The sequence below is a fragment of the Mirounga angustirostris genome, unplaced genomic scaffold, assembly GCF_029215605.1.
Source record: "Mirounga angustirostris isolate CCGP_5_RB_7025 unplaced genomic scaffold, mMirAng1.0.hap1 SCAF_6, whole genome shotgun sequence".
Lineage (NCBI taxonomy): Eukaryota > Metazoa > Chordata > Mammalia > Carnivora > Phocidae > Mirounga > Mirounga angustirostris.
The window spans coordinates 61,416,446-61,440,928 of NW_026991714.1; the positions used below are offsets into that span (position 1 = coordinate 61,416,446).

At 41.6% G+C, this 24,483-nt stretch overlaps 1 protein-coding gene across 1 annotated transcript in view; it reads right to left on the reverse strand.

Moving 5' to 3' along the window:
* PLD5 (phospholipase D family member 5) overlaps positions 1-24,483 on the reverse strand; it is a 405,754-nt gene that overhangs the window by 199,834 nt on the left and 181,437 nt on the right. The window lies entirely within an intron of this gene.

Sequence of the window (24,483 nt, forward strand, 5' to 3'; positions counted from 1 at the left end):
ATTTCAGAAAATCATAGATTCCAATGTCCAGTTTCAAACTAGCCTTGAAAGAAAAATTCAGAGCTTCCTACACAAGCATCTTCCTCTAGTAATACATTCCTTTTTTCCTATAGTAATGCAATTCTTATATACAATAGCACTTCTGTGAGCTACTTTAGGCCATAAGTTATGTTTTGCATACCTCCAGTTTCTAGGACAATGTTGGGCGTATATAGAACTAATTTAGAAACTGAAATATTATGAGTTTTTTTACTACTAGAAAATAAAAATAGTACGTACTATTATTATTGCTTAACATCTATTGATGCTTTGCAGCCAAAAGCATAAAATGATCTGAGGAAATATTTGAAACCTACCTGTTGCAGGGTTTTGGTAAAGTGGGAGATAAAGAATGGATAAAATAATCGCAATAATCAAACCTTAAATAAAATACAACAAAAGTATCCCAATGAATGTATTTTGTCTTTTGATACTTCCTTGTATATTGACAACACATACACTGCCCCTGGCCCAGCTGGGTATGGAGGTGAAGACTGTGTGGTTTTTCCCTCTGAAGTTAGCCAGGGGACACATAATGTTTTATTAAAGGAATGAATTATTTTTTTCCCCAGTTTTGGAAATGTAAATTCTCTTGTAACTCTTCATGGAAAACTGCACACCTGTAAATGCTTCCAGAACAGAGATCCGTTTCATTCATAGCTATGCCTCCCTAGTGCTGGATACATAATTAGGGCTCAAGAAATACTACAGAGTGAATTTCAGCTTTCAACACGGAACCTAGCACTCCTCACTAAAATTGTTAGCTGTCTCTCCTAATGAGACTTGTCCCATTTAGCACTTTTAGAAACAAAAGCAATAGTCTTGGTAAAATGTTCTTGTGCATTTGATGACTATCGCAGCCAGAACGGGGTTGGGTATGTGACCCGGAGACATCCACAATTTGGGGATCTGATCACCCTACCACCATCTACAATCAAGTTTAACATTTGCTGAGGTCTGATGAGCACAGGACAGGCAGCATGGAAATGACTGTGACAAATCGCCCTAGTCCTTTGGAATTTATAATTCAGAGAGACAGCCTATCTCATACATAATAATTCAAACAGGAGGTAGACTCCACGCAATGGTGAAACGGGAGTAAGAAGTTCAACTAGATAGATAATGCATCATCCGAAGTACCACTGTGTATGGGCAGGAAGGAGAAATTGATTCTGGTTGGGGCTTGGGGCTTGGGGGCATGTGGAATTGGGTGGAGGTGGGACTTGAAATGCATCTATGGGTGAACTGGAAGAGACAGGAGTTCTAGGTAGAGGAAGGAGCCTGCCCAACGGTGTCCTCGGCTATTTGTGAGGTGAGCCCAGGAGGGGGTGAGGTGGGAGGGACAGGAGCTTGCCTTGGCAGAGAGGGCAGACAGAGCCAGGAAGAGGAGCTTGGGCTTCGTTTGGTGCATTTGGGAGCAGCCAAGTTTGCCAGGGGCTCACCTTCAGGCACATTGCATGCCACCGGAAGGAGAAAAGGAGACCCGGAAATGAAACAGCGGTGGAGAGTGGACATGACTGCCAGCTCAGGAAGGAAAACAAGAAGTCTGAGTTCAATCAGTGGGAATAAAAAGAGGCGTGCAGGCAACACTGTTTTAGGAAAGAAATCTGAAAAGATTTAGTGTTTGATGGGCTTGAGGAGAAGGTGAAGGAAGATCAGGCAGGAGTCAAGGGTGACAGATTTTCCTGCAGGGTCGACACATCGTCTCTTAAGAGGGCGACCATAACCATCTCTCATGGTTTCCTTGCATGGATTCTTGCCCCTCCCAACCACGTTCCATACTGTACTTGTGTTAATCATTTAAGAATGCAAACCTAAGCACTCTGCTGCTTGATGAACACCTCCTATGGGCTTCCCCACTGTCCTTAGGATGATGTCCCCCCAACCCCCTAAGATGGTTGGCAAGTGTGTACCAGTCTAGTCTTGCCTCCTCGTAGCCTCACTGAACTCAAACACCCTCTTTCAGTTTTACACCAAAGCACACAAGACATCTTTCGCTCCTTCCCTGCTATTTTCTCCAGACTTTGGCATTTCGTGTGGATCTTCCCAATCACCATTCCTACACTACTACCTCTCAATTAACTTACAAGGTCTTAATTTAAACATTACTTCTTCTGAGAGACTTCCCTATCTCCCCAACTAGGCTAGCTCTCCCTGATTACCAAGCCCTGCATGACCTGTTACTCCCCCTCCATCCTATTCCCTCTCTTGAAATTATTTGTTCAAGGCTGACTTTCCCTGATAGGTTATGGGGTGCAGGAAGGCAGGGACCAGCTCCACTGGTTCAGTATTGTAGCCATAGTGCGTAACCTATTGTTCAGGGCACAGGAAGCATCCAAAGAATCTCTGCTGAGTTTCCCTGAAATCAGAACTACTGGAAAGATGGGGGTGAGTGGGGTCTACTAAACAGATGAGGAACATGGGAAAGGAGGTAGACCAAGGGTTGGGAGAGATCATCAAGGGGGAGAAATGAAGAGAAAACTAGCCTAAAGCCTAACATTGGGGGCATGCCTACATTTCTCTGGTTGGTAGAGTGTGAAACAGATAGGGATTCAGAAGGGACCAACACAGACGCAGGGAGGCAAGAGACATCCAGGAGAATGCAGTGTTTGGGAGGCCAAGGTGAGATGAGGTTAAAAAGGTGGAGAGAGGGGATTTTTGAAAATCTACTTCATAACCTTTGACAGAGGTTGAAGTTGGATATTTTTAACTTCTATCCACATTTAAAGCCCAATTGTCTGAGTTAATAGAAGCATGAGGGGAAGACCCCAGGTAACGAGCAGTTTCAGCCTCCCCTATAAGACTGTATATATATATTTTTAAAGATTCATCCATTTATTTTAGAGAGAGACAGAGAGCAGGGGAAACGGCAGAGGGAGAGAATCCTCAAGCAGACTCCACGCTGAGTGCAGAGCCTGACATGGGGTTCGATCCCAGAACCCTGAGATCATGACCTTACCCAAAACCAAGAGGCAGATGCTCAACCGACTGAGCCACCCAGGTTCCCCTAGAGGCTATATTTAGAAATAAAACCAGAGAGAATCCCTCCAACAAACAAAACCAAAACACAACAGCTGCCGACAAAGAGAAGGGACTAGCTTCAATTTCACTTCAGTTTAACAGGGGTGCTGAGGAAGACAAGAGGAAACTCAAGAAGCCCAGACAAATGAAACAGACGGGATGAGGGATGTGGAGTAACTGCCCACCTGTCCCTGGCTCTGCTCCATCACTTTCCTCATGGTGCGACCTGCGGCTCCTGGCAGGCAGACAAAAGAGGATTTCCAATCTCTTCTAGAAATCTTTAGACCAGGTGTTCTTACCCTTGGATTCTTGGATAGAATTCACAGGACTCTCTGAGCTTAATCTTTACTTTCCCTGCTCTCTAACTGAAATTTAACATTCTCTTCAGTTGCGAAAACAGGCAAAACCCTACAGGAATACTAGAAGCACTTGTGAGTCCGTCACCAGGGAGAATCTGGTACAGTTACTGCCAACATCTCCAAGTACTCAGCACTGCTTTGAAATTCTGGGGGTCGTCAGATCTTGTTATTTCATGAATAAGTAGTGCACAATATACCTTACTCCTTCACAAATTAAAAAAAAATATTTTGATAAATTTATTTCAACATTATTGGTTGAAATCCCATGTGTTTAATTTATGCATTTAAAAACATTGTTCGGGGCGCCCGGCTGGCTCAGTCGGTAGAGCACACAACTCTTGATCTGGGGCTGTAGGTTCAAGCCCCACGTTGGGGGTAGAGATTACTTAAAAATAAAAGCTTTTAAAAGTTAATTAATTAATTAAAAATAAAAACATTATTCAAGGAAGGGTTCATCAGAGCACTACACCCTCATCAGGCTGCCCCAGAGTGCTAAAGTCTGTGGTGGCCAGAAGGGTTACAGAGCATTCCCCAGCCTGACAACGTATGTGGAATTATATAAAATTTCTGCACATAAGAGACTCCATTTCGGGGCACCTGGGTGGCTCAGTCGGTTAAGCGTCTGCCTTTGGCTCGGGTCAGGATCTCAGGGTCCTGGGATCAAGCCCGGCATCAGGCTCCCTGCCCAGCGGGGAGTCTGCTTCCCCCTCTCCCTCTGCCCCTCCCCCTGCTCGCTCGAGCTCTCTCTCTCAAATAAACAAATAAAATCTTAAAAAAAAAAAGCCTCCATTTCAAAGTTCCATTTCCTTTTCCAACTAATGAACCCTTGAACTGGGCCACAGCCGGTGACTGTTTTACGAGCAGTTGCTCATAAAATTTCAACAGAGCAACTGGCGTTTGGATCATGTGAGGACAGTGAAGTGAATTAATATGTGCCAGGGACACTTTCATTTGATAGCACCAATAAAATCATCAATAAGCTAATAATCTGAAGTGGCGCCACTGGTCAGCACCAAATTAGCAGGTTTTTGGGTTTTTTTGTTTTGTTTTTTTCTCTTTTCTATCTAAATCATGGAATTAACCTCTCCTTCTTTCTCATAAAAACCTTTTGCTTTCCTCACGTGATCATGATACTTTTCTGGTTCCTCCGGAATCTGTGCTCCCCCAATCGCGATTCTGAGATCCCCAAATAGAGGCCTTAGTTCTTCTCCACCTTCTCATTTTCCTCGGCTGATGTGCATCATCTACTCTTTTTTCCTAAGAAGATTTTTCTTCCCATTACTGAAGGCTTAGAAGTGGGTAGGATTACCAAAAGAGGTTTTCAAGAGAAGAGAATTGGGACAAAGCCAGTTACAGGAAACATCTAATCACTTCTGCCTGGTAGAGAAAGTGGGCCTGGTGAGCTAGACAAGAAGAAAGGCCAGGAAAGACTGGAAGAGGAGGAGGGAAACTGCCTAGAAGTCAAGGGAGACCAAAGTTATCATCATTATTTGTTTCTTACCGAATATCAAAGTCAATTATGATTTCATATTAAGAATAAAAATAGAGACACCACCCCAGGTCGGTGGACACACTGGTGCATGGGTAATGAATTCCAGGGAAAGCCCCTACACAAGGACCCTGCTCACCTCCCCTCTTCTCCCCTCCACATGACCTGGGGACCACAATGACTCCTCTGTGACACAGCGCTGGTCTCCCATGCCCAGCTAGAAGCCGCCTCTAGAAATCGGCTTTGCAATGACTTATTTCTGTGACCTATCATTTTATTTCCTTTAACGGCCAACAGCTGGCTACTCTCCAGGGCCTAGATCTAATTAGCATACATGCAGAACTCATTTCCATGCACTGACAGCCCACCCTATCCTCTGCCTTGGCAAGCAAGGAGAGAAGGAGGCAGACCTCATTAAAATTCACCTTGGGGCCAATCCCTGGAACGCCTGCTTTCACCCTCTCTAACAGAACTATGCCCAAAAGCTGCAGCACTATTTCTGAGACCTAACAACAAGGGGGAAAGCTGAATATACAAAGACACAACACAGCAAAAAACCTCTTTGTGCCTCTTTTTACGGTACTTTGAGATAAACTACAAATGATCTGAACCGTGAGTCCAGGGAGCTCAAGTGGAATAAATACATTTTAAAAAATACATTTTACATTGTTAATAGATTTTAAAATAGAACTCTAGCTGTTCTTATTAATCGTATGTATTTATTCTCCAAACTTAATGTGATCATCAAAATTTCTTTTTCAATCCAGAAACATATTTTACCTTCTTAAAGAACTATCTACAGTTTCCCTCCACTAAGCTACTAAAAAATATAGTCCCTGCATTTGCTAGCTTTAAAACATGGTGTGTGTACGCTGGCAAATGCAAGAATGTTTATATATATATGTGTGTGTGTGTATATATATATATACACATCACCTAATATCCTATCACCTAACATTTCACTCACTGATCTGTCATCCATCCATTTCTGATTCTTGACTGAATCTATCTTGTTGATAACTTTATATATATATATACACACACATACATACACACATATACATTTTCCCACTTGATTTTGGAAATATTATAGAGAAATAATTAAGAGTAAAGGATTCATTATAAGGTAGAAAAAATCCAGCTCTGCCAGTTATTAGCTGTGTGACCTTAGACAAATGATTAACCTCTTCAAATCTGTTTCCGTTTCTGAAAAAAAAGTTATGATGAAGATTATAGGAGATAATCTCTGTGAAGTGCTTTGCTCAGAGACAGCTTCATAGTAAGAACTAAATAAAAGATTTTTTTCAAGTCACTTATAGTCTGAAAACTTATAATTAATTAATTAAAAATTTCTCGAGGTTCTCAAACTGATATAGCAGTTACTACAAAGATTCTACCTATATTGGCTCAAGGAGGCTTATAAACTAGGACCTACATGACATTTTCATAGTGAATCTATTTTCATTGCCTACTGCAATGAAGCACTTACTAGGACTTGATTATATATGCAGGTGTGTGGCTGGTCAATTCAGTGACTTTTACTGCACACCTGTTAGCTATCTGATGGCGTTAATCGATGAAATTGAGCAGAGAGCCTTAGTTCATCAATACAATTAGATGTGGACTCAAAACGATGCAGATTTTGTTCCCTCGTTTGGGGGTCACCTGGCTGTAATTAAAGCCCAGAACTGACAAGGCAGAAGTTGACCTTCCCAAAGATACTAGAGTGCTTGGCATTGATGTAGAAGACTGGCCACCTCTGGACATGAAAATAATTGATACAGACCTAAGTCAGTTTGCTTTAATGCAGCTGAGATATAGGTTTCATTTTTTTCCCCAAGAATTTGGGTCAGGGTGAGTTTACTTGTGAAAGATAGCAGTAAAGATATCAGTGAGGTCTGGCGGGCTAACAGTGTCCTGATAATTCTTAATCTGGCATAGGGATTAACACTATTGACTATTAATTAGTAAAGTAATTGTTAATTGTTTTAATAAATTTCGGCCAACTTTTTATTTTGAAAAAATTTCAAATCCACAGAAAAGTTGTTAGACAAGTACAGTGTGACTGAATATATTTATTGCAAGAAAGAAAGTTATGTATACATATGTAATATTACACACACACACATACATTTTAGAAAACCACTTGAAAATAAGCTGTAGACATCAGGATAATTTATCTCTGAATCTTCAGCGTGTATTTCTAACAAGGAAGCCATGTTTCTAAATAAATGAAAACAATTATCACACAGGAAATTTAACATTAATATAGAGCTATTACCAATATTCAAATTTCCTCAGGTGTCCCAATAAGGTCCTTTATCCCAGGTTTTTTTCTTTTCTTTTCTTTTCTTTTCTTTTCTTTTCTTTTCTTTTCCTTTTTTCTTTTTTCTTTATCTTTTTTTTAGGATCCAAGATCCACTTAATAATGTTCACTCATTGCATTTAGCTGTCAGGTCTCTTTAGTCTAGGAGAATTCCCTAGCCTATTTTTAGTTTTGTTTGTTTTCCTTGATGTTGATAATTTAGAAGAGCCCAGGCTAGTTGTTTTGCTAAATATTTCTGGATTTGATTTGCTTGACTGTTGCCTCATGGTTAGCTTTAGGTTAAGTATTTTTGGCAGGAATGCTACCTAGGTAATGTGTCCTTCAAAGTGCATCGTATGAGGTGACACATGATATTGGGTTGTCCCACTACTGGAGATGCTAAATTTGGTCCCTTGGGGAAGGGAGTATCTCCCTTCCAGATTTCTCCACTAAACAGTACCTTTCTTCCCTCTATAAGTAATAAGTAACTGGTACAGAGGTACCTGTAAATATCCTATCACCTAACATTTCACTCACTGATCTGTCATCCATCCATTTCTGATTCTTGACTGAATCTATCTTGTTGATAACTTTCTATCATTAATGCTATATTTGTTATTTGGTATTATTCTGCCAGGAAAAGCTTTTCCTTCTCCTATCACCCTCTTTAAATTTTTTTTAAATGCTGTTTTATTAGTATGGACTCATAGATTCACTTTTTAAATTTAAAGTGTAGTTATCTATTCTGTCATTATTTGTTGTGATGCTCGCATTGTTGCGTATACTGCGAGCAGAGGCTCCTATGAATTGTCTCCTTTGTTCTTTTGATGTCTCTTTCAGTTTTTGAATACTTTCATATTTTTTGTCACTAGATGTTTCATTTGCACTAACTTTTAAACTGACTTCTGAAGAAACAGCTGCAGAGAACATGATGGTGCATCTGAGTAGGCAACAGATCCCTGTTTCCATAAATCCAGAAAGCTCAGACCACAGCCTCATTAATTCCAGGCCTATAACGGTATTAAGTGAAGAGCAACTATAGCTTTCTTCTTGGAGAGAGGTAGTAGGGCAGTAGAGAAAGTATTATAATTGTAGCTATTATCCTTTGTCTGCATATTACAGTTTAAGGGTACTTTCACACTTAACCTTACACATCACCATCAATGAACACAGGATGAAGATAACAAGGCTCACAGTGGCCAGGTGTCATCCGGCTAGATGGAATGCTACAGAGCTGGGATGTAAACTCAGGTTCGTCTGAGCTCATGTGTATTTCACACTAGATTAGGTAGTGGGCTTACCCTGGAAGGTCTGCACAGCACACCTTGGGTCTTGGCGGGGAAAAGCAGACTTACGTCAGAGAGCAGAGGCCACCCTGGAGGGGAAGGTCAGTTTGGGTCACAATCCCAATTTTGTCCAGAGAAGATGGGAAGATATGAGTGGCAGCTTCCCTATGCCCTCTCCTTGTTTTACACTCCACCCGTCAGTCCACCTCAACAAGACAATCCGGTGGCAGGAAGGCACATTTTCCTTGGCTCAGTATTTCCAGATACGGGCCCAGAAAGGAAAAAAACAATCAGGGGAGAAAGAAGCATGGGAAGGATGAAGACAAAAAAAGAAAGAGAGAAGACTTCTGGGGAAATGGTGGAGTAAGAGGACCCTAAGCTCACCTTGTCCCATGGATACAATAAGATAACGCTCATATCAGTCTAAATAACCCAGAAAACAACCCGAAGACTGCCAGAATGAATTCCACAACTAAAGGCAGAAGAGGTAGGAAGGACGGAGATAGAGTGGGGAGCTAAATGGACAGCAGGACTGTTTGTGGAAAGGAGGGACCTGCGGCCTGGAGAGGGGTGAGCAACAGACCCTCATCTCAGGGAGCCTGCAGGGGGAAGACAAATCCCCATAAACATTTGGCTTTTAAAATCAGAGGGGCCAAATTCCTTAAGTTCTTACAACCACCAGGCCTTAAAACCTGGAAATTTAATAATCCAGCTGGCTCGATTTTTGGGAGAGCCAGGAAAGTTAGAGGAAGCTGAGTCCCTACCCTTAAAGAGACAGCACAAAAAACAGCCCAGCATAGAAGCAGCAGTTTGAAAAACACCTGGGGCATATGGGAGGGAGATTTGTTTACTAGTCTCAGAGCATGTGCTAGAGGGACAGAGATCCTTGGGAGACCTCTCCAGGAACAAAGGGCCTGGCAGGTGCCATGTATCTGCCTCCCCCACCCCCACAGTATAAACATATAGTCACCTGCAGGAACCAGCACAGCATCCATGCTCAATACCTAACTTGCTTACAATGCACCCCAACCCCCATAATCTGGCAGGTCCACTCCCTTCAGGCAGACCTGCCCAGCACTGCAGATCCCCTCCCCCAGAGGACCAGAGCAAAACTTGCTAAACACGGCACCTCCCACCCCATGCACTTTGCGGATCTTCCCCATCCAATATGCTCTTGGCCAGAGCCTATCTAAATTGGTGCCACAAGCCTGGCAGTGTGCAAGCAGCCCCCAAAGGGGTTACCACCACTCCAAAGTGACTCCTGCCCTGGGGACAGGGAAAGACAGCCACACACACCAGGCACACTGTGGCCCTGCCCACCAACAAAAGCTTCTCAGGGGACAACACAAGGAAAGTGCCCTGTAGTTCAGGGCTACTGCATCTCTGGTGAATATCTGATCTGACTCACCTCCAGCCCAAGGGGGCCCCAAACTGGCCCACTAAGACCACAGGGAACAAACCCTGCCCACAATAGGCAAAGAAAACCACTGCAGACAACTGGACTGAAGAAAAAAGCAGCTCAGACTCAAGAGTAGGGTGCATGCAACACACATAGGAGACACCCCTGAAGCATCAGATTCCAGTGAACAGGGATTGCACTGCAAGGAATCCCAGGACCTCTTCTTCATAAAGCCACTACTTTCAAGAGCAGGAGATGTAGCTGAATTTCCTAACAAAGAGAAACAGACACAGAGAGTTAGACAAAATGAGGAGACACAGGAATATGTCCCACATGAAAGAACAGGACAAAACCACAGCAAAAGAACTAAACAAAACAGAAAAAGTAATCTGCCTGATAGATAATTTAAAGTAATTTTCATAAAGATACTCACAGGACTTCAGAAGAGTGGAGGACATAAGTGAGACCCTTAACAAAAGATAAAAAACATAAAAAAGAATCAATCAGAAATGAAGAACTCAAAAAATGAAATTTAAAATACACTAGATGGATTAGATAATAAACTGGAGGAAGCAAAAGAATGGATCAATGACCTGGAGGACAGAGTATGGAGGAGAGAAAAAAAAAATACGCAAAATGAGAACAACTTAGGAAACTCAGCAATATCATCAAGCATAATAAATTCTCACTATAGGGATCTCAGAATGAGAAGAGAGAGAAAAGTTAGTTGAAAAAATAATAGCTGAAAATTTTCTGAATCTATGGATGAAAACAGAAATCCAGTTCTAAGAGGCACAGAGATTCCCCAGTAAAATGAAAGGAGGTCCACACCAAGACATATAATAATTAAAATGGCAGAAAGCAGTGATAGAGAATTTTAAAAGCAGCAAGAGAAAAGAAAACTTACATACAAGGGAAACCCCATAAGACTATCAGCTGATTTTTCAGCAGAAAGTTTGCAGGCAAGAAGAGAGCAGCATGATATATTCAAAGTGCTGGGAGGAAAAAATCTGCAGCCAAGAATATTCTATCCAGCAAGGCTATCATTCAGAATAGAAGGAAAGCTAGAAGTTACCAAATAAAAGTTAAAGGAATTCATGACCACAAAAATAGCCCTACAAGAAATGTTACAGGGGACTCCTTGAGTGGAAAGAAAAAACTATAAGTAAGAGTAAGAAAAGTAGGAAATAAAAAAGCAGTAAAAATAAGTGTATCTATAAAAATCAGTCAAAGAACTCACAAAATAAAAGTATGGAAATTATGACACAATATTCTTTTTTTTTTTTTAAAGATTTTATTTATTTCTTTATTTGACAGAGAGAGAGACAGCAAAAGAGGGAACACAAGCAGGGGGAGTGGGAGAGGGAGAAGCAGCCTTCCCACTGAGCAGGGAGCCCAATGCGGGGCTCGATCCCAGGATCCTGGGATCATGACCTGAGCCGAAGGCAGGCGCTTAACGACTGAGCCACCCAGGCGCCCCTGACACAATATTATTAAAAAACATGGGGAGGAGAGTAGTAAAGAATGTGTTCAAACTTAAATAACCATCACCTTACTATAGACTCCTCTATACAGACGATGGTAACAACAAATCAAAAATCAGTAATAGATATGTAAATATTAAAGAGAAAGAAATCCAAGCATAACACTAAAGACAGCCCACTTATGGTGGCAGAAGAGAGCAAGAGAAGAAAGGTACAGAGAATAACTACAAAAACAACCATAAAACAAGTAACAAAAGGGCACTAAGTACACACCTATCAATACTTACTTTGAATGTAAATATAATAAAAGCTCCAATCAAAAGACTTAGGATAACGGAATGGATTTGAAAAACAAGACCCATCCATATGCTGCCTACAAGAGACTCATTTCAGACCTACAGACACATGCAGACTGAAAGTGAAGGGATGAAGAATCATTTATCATACAAATCGATGTCAAAAGAAAGTGAGGGTGGCAAAACTTATATAGGACAAAACAGACTTAGAACAAAGACTAACAAGAGACAAAGAAGAACACTATGTAACAATAAAAGGAATAATCTACAAGAAGACACAGCAATTTTAAGTATTTATCTCCTCAAAATGGGAGCACCCAAATACATAAAGCTGTTAATAACAACCATAAAAAAAGTAACCAATAGTAATACAATAATAGTAGGGGACTTTAAAACCCCATTTACATCAGAGGACAGATCATCCAAACAGAACATCAGCAAGGAAACAGTGGCTTTGAATGACACATTGGACCAGATGGACTTGACAGATATATTTGGGATATTCCATCCTAAAACAGCAGAATACACATTCTTCTTAAAATACACATGGAACATTCCACAGGACAGATCACATATTAGGCCACAGAAAAAGTCTCCACAAATTCAGAAAGACTGAAGTCATACCATGTATCTTTCCCAACCACAACTAGTTCTGTGAAACTAGAAATCAACCACAAGAAAAAATCTCAAAAGAACACAAACACATGGAGGTTAAATAACATGTTACTAAACAATGAATAGGCCAACCAAGAAATCAAAGAAGTAAAAAAAAAAAAAATACATGAAGAAAATGAAAATAAAAACACAATGACCCAAAGCCTTTGAGATGCAGCAAAAGTAGTTCTAAAAGGAAAGTTTATAGCAATTCAGGCTTACCTTAAGAAGCAAGATGAATCTCAAACAACCTAACCTTATACCTAAAGGAGTGAGAAAAAGAAGAACAAACAAAACCCAAACCAACAGAAGGGGGAAATAATAAAGATTAAAGCAGAAATAAATGAAATAAAAATTACAAAAACAATAGAATAGGTCAGTGAAAACAGGAGCTGGTTTTTTGAAAGGAACAACAAAATTGGTAAACTCTCAGCCAGACTCTTCAAAAATGAGAGAGAGAGAGAGAGAACTCAAATAAACAAAATCAGAAATGAATAAGTAGAAATAACAACCAACACCACAGAATACAAAGAATTACAAGAGAATATTATGAAAAATTACATGCCAAAAAGTTGGACAACATAGAAGAAATGGATAAATTCCTAAAAACATATAACCTCCCAAAACTGAATCAGAAGGAAATAGAAAATTTGAACAGACCACTTCCCAGAAATGAAATTAAATCAGTAATCAAAAAATTCCTAACAAACCAACATCCAGGATGAGACAGCTTTAGAGGTGAATTCTACCAAACATTTAAAGAAGAGTTAATACCTATTCTTCTCAAACTATTCCAAAAAATAGAGGAGGAAGGAAAACTTCCAAATTCATTCTATGAGGTGAGCATTATACTGATACCAAAACCATATAAAGACAAAGAAGGAGAACTATAGGTCAATATCTCTGATGAACACAGATGCAAAAATCCTCAACAAAATATTAGCAAACCAAATCAACAATAAATTAAAAAAATCATTCACCATGATCAAATGGGATTTATTCCTAGGGTACGAGTGTGATTCAGTATTCACAAATCAATCAAAGTGAAATACCACATCAATAAAAGAAAGGAAAAAGCAAATGATTATTTCAATAGGCACAGAAAAAGTATTTGACAAAGTACAACATCCATTTGTGATAAAAACCCTCAACAAAGTAGGTTTAGAGGGGACATATCTTAACATAATAAAAGCCATATATGAAAAACCCACAGCAAACACCATCCTCAATGGTGAAAACAGAGCTTTTCGCCTAATGTCAAAGAAGCCTAATGAGATGTCCATTCTCACCACTTTTATTCAATATAGTATTGGAAGTCCTTGTCAAAGCAATCAGACAAGAAAAAGGAATAAGGCATCCAAACTGTAAGGAAGAAGTAAAACTTTCACTATTTTCAGATGACATACGCTATATATAGAAAACCTGAAAGAATCCACCAAAAAAAAAAAAAAAACTACTTAAACTGATATGCGAATTCAGTGAAGTTGCAGGATACAAAATCAGGGTACAGAAATCTGTTGCATTTCTATAGACTAATAATGAAGCAGCAGAAAGAAAAATCAAGAAAACAACCCCATTTACAATTGCACCAAAAATAATAAAATACCATAACCAAGAAAGTGAAAGACCTATACTCTGAAAACTGTAAAACACTGATGAAAGAAATGGAAGACAGCACAAAGAAATGGAAAGACATTCCATGCTCACGGACTGGAAGAACAAATGTTGTTAAAATGTCTATACTACCCAAAGCAATGAACAGACTTAATACAATCCTTATCAAAATACCAACAGCATTTTTCACAGACCTAGAACAAATAATGCTAAAGTTTATATGGAACCACAAAAGACCCTGAATAGCCAAAGCACTCTTGAAAAAGAAGAACAAAGCTGGGGCTATCACAATCCCAGATTTCAATTTATACTACAAAGCTGTAGTAATCAAAACAGTATGATATTGGCACAAAAGTAGTCACCATAGATCAATGAAACAAAATAGAAAGACCTAAAATAAACCCACAGTTTTATGGTCATTCTTCAACAAAGGAGGCAAGTATATCCAATGGGAAAAAGACAGTCTCTTCAACAAATGGTGTTAGGAAAACTGAACAGCCACATGCATAAGAATGAAACTAGAACACTATCTTAAACCATGAACAAAAATAAACTCAAAACTGGGGCACCTGGGTGGCTCAATAGGTTAAAAGCCCGACTCTTAATTTCAGCTCAGAGTTGTGAGATCAAGTCCTGTGTCCAGGCTCCATGGGCTCTATGTTAGGTGTACAGCCTGACTGGGATTCTCCTTCTCCCTCTCCTTCTGCCCCACCCCATTTGTGCTCTCTCTCAAAAAAAAAAAAAAAAAAAAAGAGGGCGCCTGGGTGGCTCAGTTGGTTAAGCGACTGCCTTCGGCTCAGGTCATGATTCTGGAGTCCCTGGATCAAGTCCCGCATCGGGCTCCCTGCTCGGCAGGGAGCCTGCTTCTCCCTCTGACCCTCCCCCCTCTCATGTGCTCTCTGTCTCTCTCATTCTCTCTGTCTCAGATAAATAAATAAAATCTTTAAAAAAGAAAAAAAAAAGAATGTTGACTACATAAAAGTATGCACAAATAACTGTTATTCAGAGAATCAGAACTGTAACAAGATACTACTTATAAAGACCATTTTAAAAAAGAAGAAAGCAGAAGTCAATGCCCTGCCTTTTGATATTTTACCAATACGAGATCTGGACAAAGAAGCAGGAGGTTCAGTGATGAAATGCCCCTGACACTGTCCTCAAAGAGCTAACACATTAGTGAAAAGGAGATGATGGAAAACAAGAACAGGCTTGCATTCGAGACAGTTATTAACCTTTGACACCTGTCAAAACAACTATACTATCACCACTACTGTAATTGAACATTCATTGAGCACTCGCTTTGTGTCAGGCCCTATGTTCAGCAGATTTACTGACTATATTAATACATGTTTACAATAATTCTCAGAAGTAGGTACTGTTATTATTCCCATTTTATAAATGAGGTAACTGAGACCCCAGGAGTTTAAGTCAGGTGTGCTAGTGAGTGTTGGAGCCCAGACTTAAGCCTGGGTAGTATGACTGTAGACAATATCCTCTTCATCACTATGCTCCACTGTCTCTCCCAGCTTTCAAAGCAAAGCATCCAGGCAGAGGTACAAGATGCCGTCAATACATCTTCAGTGAATTGGGTCCATAGACACCCAGGAGCACAATATCCATGACAGTGAATGGTAGAGAGACTGGCAGAATCCCTTTCTGTTAGGATTTATTCCCTTGCAGTCAGTTGTGTTTTTTTTTTCTTTTGTTTTTTTTTTTTTACAAAAGACACAATCCCTACTCAATCATATTCTTTGAATCAAAATTCAGGACATAATCTATCCAGCAATTCTGGGTCATTTATTCATCTCCCGTTTGACTGGTATTTGTGTAAAGCCAAATTCATGATGTGCTCTGTACATGGTGCTAAAAAGCATACCAGCCACAGCCCTGCCCTTATGAGGCGCACATTCTACAGGTGGAGAGCACAGGTAATACATGAGTAAGCAGGCAGAGGAAAAGATGGGGCAAATGAGGGAAGTAAACAGGACCACATAGTGGAGGTCAGAAGGAGGGCTGCTTCTTTAGACTGGCAGCCAGAGATGGCCCTTCTGAGGCTGTAAAATGGAGCTGAGATGCAAAAGTGGGGGGCAGAGTGGTCAGGGCAGAAAGGACCAATAGTCGAGAAAGAATCAAGGCAGGAATGAGGTTGGAGCGTGGGAAGAACAGCAAGAGGCCAGTGTCATGCAATCTAGAGAGTAAAGTAGGGAGGGAAAGAGCACAGTCAAAGGGGTGGGTCAAGGCTAGAATATGCAGGAGAAGAAAGTATTTTTTTCCTCTACTCTTAAAAGTTCTTCGTTGGGTCTCTAACAAAAGACAGATTAACAAGAGGAAAGCATGCAAATTCATTTAATGTAAATTTCACACCACAAGGGAGGCTTCATAAGGAAACGAAAACCCAAAACCACGGTTGAACCTGCACAGTTTTATATCAGGTTTGATGAAGAGAGTTTGATGAAGCTGTGGGAAAATGAGATGGGACAAAGGATATGAGGTAAGTGTAGTATACCGGGGAAAACTTAGCAAGGTCTGTTCATTCAGATTCCTTTCTGTGTCCCTTCATCTTTGGAGAGAGAAGGACGCTCCTTTCCTCAGGTATAGGGAGGGCGCCATTCACATGAGGGTTTTATGACCTGCTTCAAGGGAAGACCAGAAAGTCCTTCCTGGATGTGCCACTTGTAGTTTCCCCACAAAAACACCACAGGGCTACATGGAGACAAGGGTCACAGCAGAAGATAGATGAGAAGACCCTGCAACAGTCTAGGGCCTAGGGGAAAGATGATGATGGTGGCTTGAACTAGGGTGTGAATGCTGGAGGTGGGGAAGAGTGGAGAGATGTAGAACAGATGCTGAAGGCAAAGCAGATAGGAACATGGTTATTATTGGGGAAATTCTTCTGCTCATTCCTGATGTCATCTCCAGGTTCAAGGGTGCTCTGGTGAGTGATGTGACACAACTTTGTGTTTCTCCAAACCTTTACTTGTCCTGCCCCAGGGGAGGAGGAGTGAATTATCTGACTAGGAGATGGACAGAATATTCAGCTTGATTCCTCACCTCTTCCTCTTGGGAGAGCTATCCCATTCCCAGGCCCCCACACAACAGCCTTGCCTGGACAAGCCCCTTCATGTCCAAGCTTGCCCTGGACAAGGCTGGCTGTGACTTGTTCAATCCAGAAGACCATGTGATCTCACCTTAAGCTACATCTCCCAGTGTAGCCTGCAGCCTTTACCCAAAAGGAGATCATTTAGCCTCCACCTGCTCCTCCTTGTCAGAACTGTCAGTTTGTTCAGGAACAAGGATGCTATTTATTGAGCCCCCTCGAGACCCCCAAAAGTAGAACTGGGGCATGAGTTGGGATTCTAATGTATTTAATTCTTCTGGATATTTTGATGGAATGAGGGACCACAGGTCAGAATCTAGGATGAACAAGTGCAACAGACAAACTACACTGAGAAAATGATCATGAGGGAGACCCTGCTGCTAGTCAATGCCTTACTGATTGACTCAGGAATCCCAGTTCTATTTCTTTTTTTCTTTTTTTAAGATTTTTTAAATTTATTTTAAAGAGAGAGGTGTACACACACGTGTGAGTGTGGGAAGGGCAAAGAGGGAGGGAGAGGAAAAGGAAGAGAATCTCAAGCAGACTCCATTCTGAGCCTGGAGCCCAGCTCAGGGCTCGATCTCATAACACTGAGATCATGACCTGAGACAAAACCAAGAGTCAGATGTTCAATTGACTGTTCCACCCAGGCGCCCACCCCACCCCCATCCCTGATTCTATTTCTGACCGAGTTCGGAGCCAGCAAGACAAATAAGTGTTTCCCCTCATGACTCCATGCCCAACACAGGCACTGAAAATCAATCCTGACATTCTTTCCTGAGCCTGGTCTTGGCCTCACAATCTCTCTCAGGCTGGTTTGATCCAGGCACCTACTAACAGCTAGGGCTACAGACAGGATGAAACTGAAGTTACAGCTTTGAGGCCAACTACAAAATAAAGCTGATCATATTTTCTAGTTAATGCAAACTTACCCAGAAAATCATTTTTATTTCAAATTTGTTGAGCCTATTTCTAAAGTGGATAAAGACCATTTTTCTGGAATTGGAACACACTGAGTAGAATTTTTTTTATGATTTTAAGTTTTGCCTTAGGGCCCCCAAATACTACTTAGTAGAAGATATAAGAAGTTAGTCCAACACTGTAGAGTTCAAGATTTATTTCTTGATTTATTCTAAAATGAGTTCATGACTCACTTCATGATTCAAGTTGTCTCCTTAAAGCACAGTGAAATTTTTAGTAATTTAAGACTTACTATCAATTAGTTCTAGTGCTTGTTTTCGAAGTAAGGGCCAAGAAAGATAGGACTGCCATTCATGTCCTTAATATTACTAGATCTTATTTAATAACTGCGAAGCTGCTAAGCTTTGCTGTATCACTGCTAAGGGATAGTGGATTGCTTCATGAGTGGGAGATTATATGCATTTTTTCCCCTTTCCTTCTTTCTCTATCTTGAATCTCAGCAAATCTCAGACTTTGAGGCCACATTAATGAATCTCATTATTTGAAAATTCTTTTTTTTTTTTTTTTTTACAGATTTTATTTATTTGAGAGAGAGACAGAGAGCACCAGCAGGGGGAGAGGGAGAGGGACAAATAGACTCCCCACTGAGTGGGTAGCCTGACATGGGACTCCGTCCCAGGACCCCGAAATCATGACCTGAGCCGAAGGCAGATGCTGAACCAACTGAGCCACCCAGGTGGCCCTGGCAAATTCTTGTTTGCCTACCACAGGCTATGTCAGGCTGATGAGTACCCCACTGACACCAGCTAAATGAGAAGCTGCCTGGTGGCCACCAAGGAACCCAACACCTCGTTTGGGATAAAGTCTATGCTGCAATGAAAACCTTTAAATAAAGCAGACCTGAGAAGGGCTCCTCAGAGGAACACAGCAGCTTCCTGTTAAGGAGAGTTGTATGCAGCTGATAATACTTCTAGAAGCAAAGAATGAGTTTGAAAAGCAGGCAAAGTCAACCGAGTGGCCCATCTGGAGGTCAGCAATGGTAAATTGCAATCTTAGACCACACGTTCTGTACAGGGGGCCCCACGGGCTGCAGAGCACAGCCACTCAGCAGAGACAATTCTGGCAGCTATATTCCAAGTCCACCAAGGGCGGGCAGCATCATCTGGCACAACATGTGCCATTTCCAGAGGTTTAAAATAGTTTTTCTAAATATGTTTTTCACAGTCCGAATGTGGTTTAAGTTTCTTCTGAGTTGAGATCCTGAGGGGGATGAGACAATTTTGTACTGACTTTCGTGGGGAAAGGGTTGCAGGGGGAAGAGTCACAGCAGGACACCGATGAGAAGACCACGGGGTGGGGGCTGGGGGAAAGGTGATGGGGATTTACATCAATCGATCTAGTTTTGTAAGAGTCAAGGACACTTCTACCAATATTTCAAAGCACTACATGCATAGGTTAAGAGAATGCAAACAACACAGACGATCCCCGTGTAAAGACTCCCGCTCTGTCTTCCGGTTCCCTGCCCCAGGGTCGACACATAACCAGTTGTTATTTTCTGCAACTAGGATATTTCCTGCATACACATTCATTAACTTACCTACTTTCTGTGTTTGGACCTTCCAAAGCATGCAGGAGAACTCAGAAGGGATGCCGAAGGTATCGATCCTTCATTGACTCACGTGGAGGAAGTCAGGATGTCAAGAGAAGCCCAGTTCAGGGCCGGAAGCAGAGGCTGCCCATGAGCTACTTCCCTTCAAGAGAGGACGCTGTGTGTCCCCGAGCAGAAGGGGACGGAGGAGTGACTCTGAGAAACACCCAGGTAGAGACGAGTTCCCGTGATCGGAGCGGGTGGACAAGTCTGTGGGTCTTGCAAGCAGCACAGGACCCACCACATGGCCCCAGGCCTGCCTGGGAAGACAGCCAACTCCCCGCAGTCAGAGGTCATATGCTGCACCCAGGGAGGCTGCACCCTAGGCCCTGGGGCTCCACGGGTTCCACTATAAGTCCCCAAAGAGGAAGGGCCTCCAAGCTGAGCCCGTGGAGCCTAGAAATAACCAGTGTAGGCAAGCAGTGTTACCAGAGGGGCCTTCTGATGATCTGAGGCTGGATTCCTGCCAGGCTGATTCCCGTCAGTGAGGATTTGGTGTGATTTGATGACGTGAATGGAATTTCTGTTAAATCTGAGTTCTGGGCTGACATGTGAACCCACCACACAAATGTGGCATTTGGTCTTCTTCTAGTGAGCCAGATAGAGACTGTGACCCTGAACTGCACTCCAGCCCACCAAGCTTACAAAATTCATGGAATTCCCTGGGCTTCACATGGAGCATCCTCTAGCTCTCACCGGCTCACTGAGGCAGGGATGAGAGGCCACGCTGCAAAACTGCTCTGGAAGCAAGAAGCCATGGTCTCATGTTATTTGGAACATGAGCCAGACTGTCTGCCTGCAAACACCTCTCTAAGTCAAAGAGAAAAATATACAACATTAACATTTAAAATGTTCCAAAAACAAAAAACTCACTCGCTACGCAACTAACAGAAAACCCCACTCATGTACCAAGGCAAATATAAGTGTGTTAAAATACACACGTATTTATGCACACATTTTTTTTTTTCTTTTTTAGGTACAGACTGAAAGCAGGAAGTCCACGTAAGGCTTAACTCATCCCATGAAACCCTTTATAGGACATCCGCACACCTGCTCCCTGGTCAGGAAATGGCATTTCCCATTAATTTTTGATAGAGAAATTGCATTAAGCTTCCCAGAGGAGGACTCGAGGAGTTTAAGGGAATTGGGTTGTAGACTATGCCACCACGTGCTCTTTTTTGTAGGGCAAAGTTTCATTCAATGGCTTCTTCATTCCTGGCAAGAGATTTAAAGTGACATTGAAAAGGAAGTTCCAGGTGCTGATGGTGCATGTGGTCTGTACACAGAGGATTGGGCCAAATCCCCCTAAGGTTTAACTATTTTAGCAGCCTTCAGGGCCATGTGGAGCTGAATACACTTCTAGTTTGTAGAACTGACCTCTGTCATGTGCACCCCAATGTTTATAGCAGCAATGTCCACAATAGCCAAACTATGGAAAGAGCCAAGATGTCCATCAATACACGAATGGATAAAGAAGATGTGGTGTATATATATATATATATATACACAATGGAATATTATGCAGCCATCAAAAAACCCCCAAATCTTGCCATGTGCAACGACATGGATAGAACTAGAGGGTATTATGCTGAGCGAAATAAGTCAATCAGAGAAAAACATATATCATATGATCTCACTGATATGAGGAATTATTAATCTCAGGAAACAAACTGAGGGTTGCTGGAGTGGTGGGGGTGGGAGGGATGCAGTGGCTGGGTGATGGACATTGGGGAGGGTATGTGCTATGGTGAGCACTGTAAGTTGTGTAAGACTGATGAATCACAGACCTGTACCTCTGAAACAAATAATACATTAAAAGTTAAAAAAAAGAAGAAGGTAGTAGGAAGAGTAAAATGAAGGGGGGAAATCGGAGGGGGAGATGAACCATGAGAGACTATGGACTCTGAGAAACAAACTGAGGGTTCTAGAGGGGTGGGGGTGGGGGGATGGGTTAGCCTGGTGATGGGTATTAAAGAGGGCACGTATTGAATGGAGCACTGGGTGTTATACGCAAACAATGAATCATGGAACACTACATCAAAAACTAATGATGTAATGTATGGTGATAAACATAACATAATAAAATAAAATTAAAAAAAAAAAACGAACTGATCTCTGTCGAAAGGATGCTACTGCCCAATTTAGAAAAAGGTGAAATTAAGAAATGGGCAAAACTATGAACATTAGAAACTATTCCTGAAAAAATGCACATGAATACCATATACCCACTGTGAAATAATAGAAAAAAAAAATGCATTGGTCTCTGCCCCCCATTCCTGATCAGGGCTCCTGAAACCTGGGTGTCATTTCCTGGGTGACAGGAGTATCTTTTGTTCTAATGAGGTGAATCTGGGAAAGCTCCTGGATTGCTTCAGGATGAGGGCTGGTCACCAGAAAGACCAAGCCATGATTAGAAACTTGAAAACTTCAGCATTGCCCCCCGCCTCCCACATTCTCAAGAGAGAGGGCAGCAGGGCTGAAAATGGAGTCAATGATCCCTCATGCTTAGGTGATGAAGCCTCCATAAAAATCCCAGTAGTATGTAGCTGGAGGGTGAACACATCAGTGCACCATGAGGGTGACACAACCCAACTCCAAGGGACAGAAGCTCCTGCACTTGGGATCTTCCCATACCTCACCCTATGTAGCTCTTCATCTGGCTGTTGCTTTAAGCAAGTGTTTTCCTGCATTCCATGAGCTGTTCTAGCAAATCAACTGAACCCAAGGAAGGGGTCATGGGAGCCTCCAACTTGGAGCCAAGTGAGACAGAAGTTGTGGATAAACTGGGGACCTACTACTTGTAATTGGCACCTAACGTGCAGGCAGTCTCTAGGGACTGAACCCTGAACCTTTGGGATGTGATCTCCAGGTAGACAGTGTCAGAATTGAGTTAAATTGTAGGACATCCATCTGATGTCACACAGAATTGCTTAGTGTGGGGAAAAGCCCCACACATTTGGTGGCCAGAAGTATCAGAAGGGTTTTGCATGGCGGCGCCTGGCTCATTCAGTCAGTTAAGCATCCGACTCTTGATTTCGGCTCAGATCATGATCTTAAGGTGGTGAGATCGAGCCCCATGTCAGGCTCCACACTCAGCGGGGAGTCTGCTCGGGATTTTCTCTCTCCTTCTCCCTCTGCCCCTCCCCCTGTGCTTCCATGCACGCATGTGCTCTCTCTCTTAAATAAATAAATCTTAAAAAAGATTTTATCTTTTTTAGATAAAATATAAAGGATGTGTCCTGCATGTAAAGGAGATGGTAGAGGAGGGAAAGATTTCTTTTCCCAATACATCCATATATTAAAAAATAGCAAAAGTGGTCATGATGGCGAACAGCTGCCCTTTAACACGAATGCCCATGTGCCAAGCATTTTACAGACACAATCATACCACCCTGTGACACATGTATGAGTACCCCCATTTTTAACGAAGAAAATGAGGCTTGGGGAAATAGTGTGATGTGGAAGGCCCAAAGTCACAAGTCAGTAACAGAGTCAGTTTCAAATCTTGTTCTATCTGGCGCCCAAACCTGCCCCGCTCAACACACCCTCCTTGTGTGTGCAATGACTGCAGGCCAACAGCACAAACCCAGCCCTGCTGCTGAAGGCGTGGGGTAACAGCGTGAGTGCCAACACCAATAAACACGGGCGAGCCAGGCTTCTCTGTTCTCCATAATAAGACATATTTATTACCTCCACCAAAAATTGTCTATACTCCATTAATACAGTGATGGATTTTTTAATTCCTGAAAGGATTGCATTAATTAGCCAAAGCTAGCTCTGATTTCCTCCAGCAAGCTGTTATCAATCCTTTAAAGGACTGTTCAGTGCTCTCAGGGATATAATTTCCCTACTTGAACTCTTGATGGATTTAGATATATTTAAAAACTTATGAACTCTATTATAAAGTAGGATAGATTTATTGTGTATTACAGACACAAAAAAAATGAACATTGAAGCACTTTCTATAGTTTCTTATAAATATGTAAATATTTTAAATAATGAGCAATAAACCTTTCATTCATATTCATATTACAATTAACTTTTTAATTTAAGTAGCAACCAAGAAGCTGTAAATTTAGGCTCCTGATTCATTTCCAATCACCTTCTAATTTATATTTGCTCTCATTACAACTAGTCTATGAAAAACTTCAATCTTGCAATTCTCTAATCTTGGAAGTTTTTTTTTTTTTTTAAAGATTTTATTTATTTATTTGACAGAGAGAGACACAGCAAGAGAGGGAACACAAGCAGGGGGAGTGGGAGAGGGAGAAGCAGGCCTTCTGCAGATCAGGGAGCCCAATGTGGGGCTCGATCCCAGGACCCCGGGATCATGACCTGAGCCTAAGGCAGACGTTTAACGACTGAGCCACCCAGGCGCCCCTAATCTTGGAAGTTTAAAAATTCCTAAGACATAATTAGAATCTGCATAGGAGACATTAGGGTTTAGTAAAAGAAATGCTGAACCAGGAGTCATAGGAGCTTGGTTCTAGGCCAGAGTCTGTCTCCTATTCAAATTATTTCTTTGAACACAACTTACTCACCTATAAAACTTAGGGTCCCACAGATACTCCTTAAGGACCCCTCCCAGAGTTAAGATTCTAAATTATACATTTTTATACTCAGAAAACTACTTAAATGGAGGCTCCTGGGTGGCTCAGTCGTTAAGCGTCTGCCTTCGCCTCAGGTCATGATCCCAGGGTCCTGGGATCGAGCCCCGCATCGGGCTCCCTGCTCAGTGGGGAGTCTGCTTCTCCCTCTCCCACTCCCCCTGCTCGTGTTCCTGCTCTTGCGTGCTTCTCTCTCTCTAATAAATAAATAAAATCTTTAAAAAAAAAAAAAAAGAAAAGTACTTAAATGTATTAAAAATATTA